Raw genomic sequence first — 8,678 nt, 5'->3', positions numbered from 1 at the left:
ACTACAATTGCAGACCCAGACAAAGAGATTGCGTTATGCACATATGATTGCAAGAGAGGGCTTGGTGGATTCCTTATGTAGGATGGACATGTGGTATGTTATGACTCCCAAAAACTAAATGAGCACGAGAAGAACTACTTGACACATAATCTTGAGTTAGTAGTGATTATACATGCATTGAAGATGTGGAGGCACTATCTTCTTGGCAGGTGGTTTGTTCTTATGAGTGATCAAATTAGGTTGAGGTATTTTTTTGACCAGTTGAATCTAAATGCTAGGCAGGCTATATGGTTGGCCATGATCAACGAGTTTGATTTCGAGATCAGGTACATCAAAGGTAAAGAGAACAGGGTGGAAGATGCTCTCAGCAGATGGGTACAGGTACATCACTTGGCATCTATGAGCTCCTATGGGATGGACTTACAAGATAAGATCTTGCAAGCAAGACAACATGATCTCAGGTATATGGAAATTGTGCATAGGTTGCAATTGGGTGATAGTATAGGTCATGGTATAGGTACAGGTGCAGGTATAGGTACATGTAGTGTTACATGTACATGTGAAGGTATGGGTACATGTAGTGGTACAATTATAGGTACAGGTATAGGTACATGTACAAGTACAGGTGCAGGTGCATAGGGCATGGACTATTGTCTTACAACAGATGGTTTGGTTAGGGTCCGAGACAGGATATATGTACCAGATAACAGTGAGCTAAAGAAGGTGATCTTGAGGGAATTTCATGCGAAACCATATTCAGGTCACCCAGGTTATCATAAGACACTAACAATAGTGAAGAGGTAATACTATTGGCTAAATTTGAAGAGGGATGTAGCAAAGTTTGTGGCTAGATGATTTGATTGTCAACGAGTGAAGGTAGAGTGTAAGCATCTAGGTGGTCTGCTATATCCGATTGTGATTCCATAATGGAAATGGGAGGTCATTTCCATGAACTTCATCACATGATTTCCTAAGATAGTGAAGCAGCATGATTCCATCATGGTCATTGTGAACAGTTTGATAAAGGTTGCACACTTCATTCCAATGAAGTCTACATACTTAGTGAGCGATGTGGTGCATGTGTTCATCTGAGATGTGGTTAGACTACATGGTGTTTCGAAGAAGATTGTGTTAGACAGGGATGTGAAGTTCACTTCTAAGTTTTGGAAGGAGTTATTTGTAGGTTTGGGCACAAAGTTGGCCTTAAGCACAACTTATCATCCACAGACAGATGGACAAACAGAGAGGGTCAACAGGATATTGGAGGACATGTTGAGGATATATGTGATGAATCAGGAGCGGAAAGGGGAAGAGTATCTCACTTTGGTAGAGTTCGTATACAACAATGGTTATCAAGAGTCATTGAGGATGAGTCCTTCTGAGGAATTATATGGGTGGAGTTGTAACACTCCCATAAGTTGGAGTGATCTAGTTAGAAGACTATTGATTGGAACAGATATGTTGGTAGACATGGAAGAGGAGATGTAGGTGATAAAGAAGAATCTAAAGGCATCACAAGATAGGTAGAAGAGTTACGTAGACAGGAACAGGTTGTTCAAGGAGTTCCAGGTTGGGGAATAGGTGTACTTGCACATCAAACTGAAGAAGAGCACCTTGCGGATTAGATCATGTGCCAAGATGGAACCACAGTTTTGTGGACCCTTTAGTACAGTAGCCTATCAACTTGCACTGCCTCCAACAGTGAAAGTCCATGATGTTTTCCATGTATCTTTTCTTAAGATGTTAAGGATGTTGATCATGTGATTGACTGGTTTTTATTGTAGGTAGAACCAGATGGAGAATTCCAGCCAAAGCCTTAGTGTATATTGCAGAAAAAGGTGCTCATGCTCCAGAACCGAGCAATCAAGCAAGTTAAAGTGCAATGGAAGCACTTTGGGCCTAATGAAGCTACATGGGAGATGGAAGATCATATGCGGGCCATGTATCCTTCCTTTTTTTCCAGTTGAGGAAAACCAACTTGACATGGTGGTTTGGTATTTTCTTATGGTGGTTTAGTATTTTCTCATGGTGGTTGGGTATTTTATTATGGTTGTTTGGTATTTCCTTATGGTGGTTTGGTATTTTCTTATGGTGGTTTGATATATGCTATATGATTTTTTGATATGTGCTTAGATATGATGACTAGTATATGTTTCATATATGTTTTGGTATATGATTTGACATATGTTTTTATGGTGTGTTGCTATATGTACCCATGTGTATGGATGTAAATACCGTAATGAGTTGTGTTATAAATATCCACTATGTGGTATGGGTGTCATCGCATTATGGTTATGTTATCATGTTATTATGCTACCATGTGGTTATGCTAACATGATGTTATGATGTCATGTGGATTGGCACTCGGTAGGATGATCATTGTAAATACCATAATGAACTATGATATAAAGCTCCACTATGCAGTATGTTGTCATGTTTTCATGATGTTCTTCTCTTCAGCAGGTCCTTCTTTGTAAATATTGCATTGAGCAATGTTATAAAGCTTCATAAGTAGTATGTCTTATTTCAACAGGTTGCTGAGGTATATGAGTGATTGAACACCGAGGACGGTGTCCCCCAAGGGGGATGGTTCTGTAACAACCCTGGTGAAAATTCCATGTAATAAAAGTTAAAAACAATAACCATGGATGAATGGGACACTTATTCGAAGCTGAATGTTGGGAAAAACATCCTAGGGGTTGTTCATTCTATTGTTTATGGCTAAGGAAATTGGCAAAGGAAATGGATAAGGCTTTGGAAAGGCAAAATGGCATTTTAGCACAATTATTTATGAAAATAATAGAAATTAGGAGAAAAGGAAGGTGAAAGGTCACAGGTTGTATGTGAGGAGGAAAATGAACGAATATAATAGAAAATGAAGAAAATAGAGGCCTTATTCATAAAAAGGCTTATGAGAATCAGTTGGTAACCTTTTGTCAGTTTAGCTTTGGAGTTCTTTCATTATTCTCTCTCTCTCTCTCTCTCATACTATTGGACACTTAGAGTTTTCTTGGAGCACTTTGACATTGGAGCAAGAAAGGAAAAAAGGCAAGAGGAAGTAAAGATCAAGCAGGGAAAGGCAAGATCAAGAAACTACATTAGGCTTCATTGCAAGTATCGACTTGCATGTGTATTTTCCTTGCTATTTTTGACATGCATGGGATTTCATTTGTTTCGTTTCTACCATGGCATGGGTTTTTCCAGGTGTGATAGTATTTTCAACCTAGCCTTTCCATTTCATGATAGCTTTGATGAGATGGGTTCTCTCATTCAATTGATGTGGGATGACCAAATTGGATTCAAAGATGAGTGGGGTGGATCTCCAAATTGATAAACACATGGTGTAGTGGTCCTTGAATAAAATTGAGGATGCATGAAGCCAAATGCCTAGTAACCCTTGAACTGGACTGTGGGTCGTGGTAAGGCTAGATTGTGTGCCTAGGAATCCTTATCGGTGAATGGAAGGATATAAGGTAAAGCCAAGAGGTGGATTTTCTCTCCGTTGGGACTAGTGATTCCAGGATGGAAGGCACTGTAAATACTAGAGAGTATGTCTCGGTGTAGGGCCTAGTGATCCCTGGATCGGACTGTGAATGCATGGTAAAGCCTGAGAGACTAGGAGGCATTCAAATTCCTCAGTGTAGGTGGAGAAATTCGATGGCATCCACATTGGTTGGTGTTTTTGATGTGTTCTATGAATCCCACATTCATGCTTGGAATATGGCACGGGGGTGATTGGCTGGAGAGAGACTTGGCTCCGCTAATATATGGTCGGGTGTAATGTGGTAGTCCCATCGCCGACTGGTTCATTGCATTGATTAATGAGATATTCATTCCATTGATTTTCATGTGTAAATTTACTAGTGTATATATGGATTTTGATGGCTAATATGTTTATTGAATTTTTGTGCCTATTATGCTGGTTATATGTAAAATTTATGATAGCAGCTATGTATGGATCTCAACATGTTTTTACTTGTATATGAATGGATAATGTATCTATGACCTAATAGGTGAATATGCAACAAATAACATAAGGGAACAATGATTTATAGAGATTCTCATATAAGTATGAGATCCCTACACTTAATTATGTTGTTTACACCTGTAGGTTACATGTCGATGATATGTTTGACGAAATGCTTGTCATGACTAGTAGGGGTTTGGGTAAGGTCTTATTGATATTATTTCTTTTTGCATCATTGTTTCCCTGTACTTTTATTGATTTCAAGATTACATTCCATTCTGGGTAGTGGCTAGGGCTCTGGCCCTTAAAAGGTGGCTTAAATCCCGGGGTAGCTAGCACAAAATGGCAAAGTTTGGTCCACAATCACTGGCATGCAGGCCTGTGAGAGTGACTTTGGTCTTCGGTCGCTCCCTTTCCCATAGCATGAGAGCGAATATGACCTCAGAGGTCTAGAACAATAGTGGAGCCCAGGGACACGCTGTCTGAGTGGTTGACTTGTCTGTTGAGGGTTCTGTTGATGAGGTTGAATGAATGCGTGTGATGTTCTATTGATTCCACTTCCTTAAGGTCACATAGGAGGTCAAATTGGATAATAGTAGCCTCTCGTCTCATGTTTACCCCAGCTGGCATAATTACTTGGGTGGATGTGGGAGGAGGGTGTTACAGATAGTATGACTTAGAAGTGATGATATTGATCAACATCAACTATGGTCTCCTGAAGAAAGAAAGAGAGTTGATAATGACAACTCCAAGGAACATATTGTAGCTTGCTCCATCGACACTTTGATTAAAATCGAAAGCATGGAGAAGAATTATTGTTCAATATAAAGATAGACCATACAAAAAAATGTTGATCTCAAAGGAAACAAGGAAGCATAATTTGATGTTACAACAAGAGGCCATCATGTTGAGGTATGTACAATATTGATTTTTTGGTATTGGTTATCTGGTTAGTATATGGATTTTCTACATAGAAGGATATTGCATAAATACATTATGGTAATTGAGGAGAATGTTGTTGGCCCTCAGTTTTGGTCTATTTTTGCTTAAGAAAAATTACTTAATCCTTATATTTTCTATCCATTTTCCATCACATCCATCTCATTTTGATGTATTTTATGCATATTCAGGTGTTTAATTTTAATTTTGCAATTTCTAGAAGTTTTTATGAAAATTGAGTTTCAAGTGCAATTTTGGACTCAATCAGAAATTCTCGTAATAGCTATGTGGATGACATATTTGCAGGACACTTGGGCTCGAGCTGGATGCATGAATGGAAAACTTAGGAACTAGGACTGAGCTAACTCCACTTGGTTCAGTCAGAACAAGCTTTATTAGGCTCGGTCAAAGCTGGTCAACCATGACTAGTCACTCAGAAAATCCCTAGGAAATAGGGCAGTTTTGAGATTTTATGGGATTAACCATATTCTTGGGATGGATTGGATGAGTTTAACTTAGATAGGTGGATATGAGTAGATATGAGTGTTAGAGATAATATAGATCAGTTTGTTTCACAAAACCTCTATTTAAAGCTAAGACTTTGATGGTTTATTAATCTAATTTTTATGTAACTTTTGTATAGTTTTATGCTGAGACACTTTGGAGTTTGAAGCTAATTTGAGGAACCTGTTTCATTTCAATTTTTTGTTCATGCTTGGTTGATTTACTAAAGTTACTGTACCTGAGATTTCTTCAAGTGTGCAAGGCAAGGGTGGAGGGCCCCTACACCAAGCTAAGTGCACTTCTTGGTTCAATTTTCATAGTTTTCATAGATTAGTTCTTGTTTCAAATGTATTTAGATGTGTGATGATTACTGAATGAATATTGGTTTAATTCTAATCTACATATGAAGGGACACATAGGAATTTAAGTTAAATTCCCCTTCTTTTTGATCTTGAACTAAAACTGAATTTCATTCTCCATTTCTTATTTGAAGTTATTTCTGCATTTCCGGTTTGAAGCAATGGTGATTGTGATATAGTAGGATTGTGAAGAAGGAAAATCTGGACCTCCTTAGTTAGGAGACTCTTCTTTTACATCTTCTGCATCATAAACCATTGTTAATTAGTGCTCTTAGATTTATCTTCATGAAAGTAGTATTGTAGGGAAGGACAACCTGGTTCTCCTAAGTTAGGAGCCTCTTCCCTCATATATTACATAAATGAATTAGAAATTGTTAAAATAGGTTTATATTTGTAATATGTACTTCTTTAAATCTTCAAATTTTATCTTCTAAACTTGATTATATCTGATGTCCATATACTGTGGATTTGCCTCCAAGTTTTACAAACCCGGATTGATAATTAAATACTTGTGTTAATTTATGTTAATAAATTAGCCCAACATTTTGGCGCCGTTGCTGGGGAGGCAATTATCAGCGTATTAAAATAGAAGATAAACAAAAACACTAAAAATTTAGCTAGTATACATTTCTCTTAGTTATGTTTCTTTATGCCTAGAAATAGAGATCCTAAAATTAGGTTTCCAAAACAAAACCCCCAAAAAAAAAAAAAGAAATATACATTTACAAGGCAAGATCTAAAAAAATGATGTTAAAGAATAGGTTACAACACTACTCCATTCTTCAACATTCTTTCTCATCAAATCTTTATGATCAAATAAATTTTCATGTCCAAACATTCATTAAAGTATATTTTTCAAATTTGGATGTGAGTTTACTTATGATCTTGTTACGAAAATGGATGCACTAGAAATTCTCTTATACTTGAGAGAATGAATTATTTTTCTAAAATAAAATAGGATAGAATAGAATAAATAAACAAGTAGAATGAATTCACAATAAGACTTCCATAATAAATTTGTTTCAAACAATTTCTTCAAATCATTGTTCAACATTCATTTGAAAGGACTACATGGAAAAATGCAGTAAGAACAAGCCTATTTTGGGTAACCATATAGGATCATTTTGAAATCATGCTTTTTCTACATATCTCTTGAAATATAGTTTTGGAATCCATTTTTAAGTTTTCAATATATATCACAAATAAAAATGTGATCAAAATCAAAACTAGGTCTCAAGTGAAATGTTGAGGATAGAGTTAGTACAACCTATATTTGAAGTGTCTAATGGAAACATTTTTACCTGAAATTCATAGGGAAGATAGCCCTTGGAATCTAGTTTCCAAATCAATTTTAATCACTTCAATCAGTTATCATATGAAAAAGTTATTCTTGAAATACTAACTGCTTGTCGAAAAATCTGCATGGTGACAATTCTAGGACTCGATTGATCATTGGCATATTTGACATACCAATCATCTTATTTTAAAAACCTGTTTATATGGGAGATATATATTCAAGTCTAGTTTAAGACACAATTTGAATCATCCCATTTGGAGGTGAAATGAAGAAGTTATGCCACATTTAGTGACTGCATGTCTTCAAACCAGCGTAGTAAAACTCTGCCTCCTAGGTCTGTTCATCACCAATTTTGTGATATCAAGCCTAAGAATTTTTAAAACCTGTTTCTATTAGAAATACAAAAATGAATCTACTTTAATCTCCAAGTGGAATCACATTGATCCAATCTTTATCTAAGAAGTTACACTTCAAATAGTGACTATTGGTCTAGTTAAAAATTAACAAGCAGCTAGGTATAGAGCTAGGTATAGAGCTGCTTGTTAATTTTTAACTAGACCAATAGTCACTATTTGAAGTGTAACTTCTTAGATAAAGAGGTAAAATTAACAAGCAGCTCCATTCCTCAAGAGGTAAATAAATGCATTTTGTTTGTATATCATCTTTGGACTTGTTTTCTAAGCAATGCTTGTAATGATTTACATGTTTATTGGAAGAAGAGAGACTGTACACCTGTCTTCCTCCATCATCTAATATTGTATTGCAGGCAAGTGCTATGTTTTTGTAGGTCATAGGAAGAATGAAGGAGTGAACTCCATGGATGAAGTAATTTTCAAAGTCAAATTCATATTTTATAATATGAATACAAATGTTCAAGTCAAAGCAAAGTGAAAATTCACCTGATGTTGAGTTCATCCAATGAAACTCAAACTCTTGAAGCTCGCTCTTAGACGCTGGCCAACAACATTGGTGGGCTTTAGTATTGTAGCAATAATGCTACAACTCCTAGAACTCCCTTCTTTAATTTTATCAACCCGGTAGTTCGTAACAAACTTTGAAGCGACGGTGTTGTATGCACAAGTACTAGCTCTTGCCGCAGCTGTCACTTGGTCAGCTGGCACAAGTCCACTAGGAGCTTAAGCCAACTTCTATGAGCTCTTAGAAGAAGCTTTTTAATTGATGGATGAAAGCTAACTCGAAGGAAGGTAATCTAATTGCAAAAAGAAACTGAAAGCCAAAAAGAAACGTAAACCCCAGCAAACCCTAATTCTACCAGCTAGTCCTACCGACGCAAAGGAGAGCATGCAAACTACTGAAAGAGATGCCATTACTTCTATGAAGGTAAAATACATGTGTCTAGACTACCTCTATCTGAAGAAAACATCTTTTTGTATTTTTGATTAAGTTGTTGGAATTATCATGCATGTGCTTTTAACTATTTTTGACTGTGCAGAGGTGGATCAAGGAGGAGAAATGCTTGGGAAAGGTTGGGAAGATTCAGAGAGGGTCTAAGGGGTCCCTAACACCCTTCCAGAGAGTCTCACAAAGTTTGGCTGCCAAGAAACCGTGTTTATGAGCTTCTACAGGAAGTCTGCAGGGGTTCTACAGGATG

This window comes from Pinus tabuliformis, chromosome 4_2 (assembly GCF_031772625.1).
Source record: "Pinus tabuliformis cultivar Carrire ecotype Pingquan chromosome 4_2, CPIR1, whole genome shotgun sequence".
Taxonomy (NCBI): Eukaryota; Viridiplantae; Streptophyta; class Pinopsida; order Pinales; family Pinaceae; genus Pinus; species Pinus tabuliformis.
The sequence above is the reverse complement of the archived record's forward strand: the minus strand, read 5'-3'. Positions refer to the sequence as shown.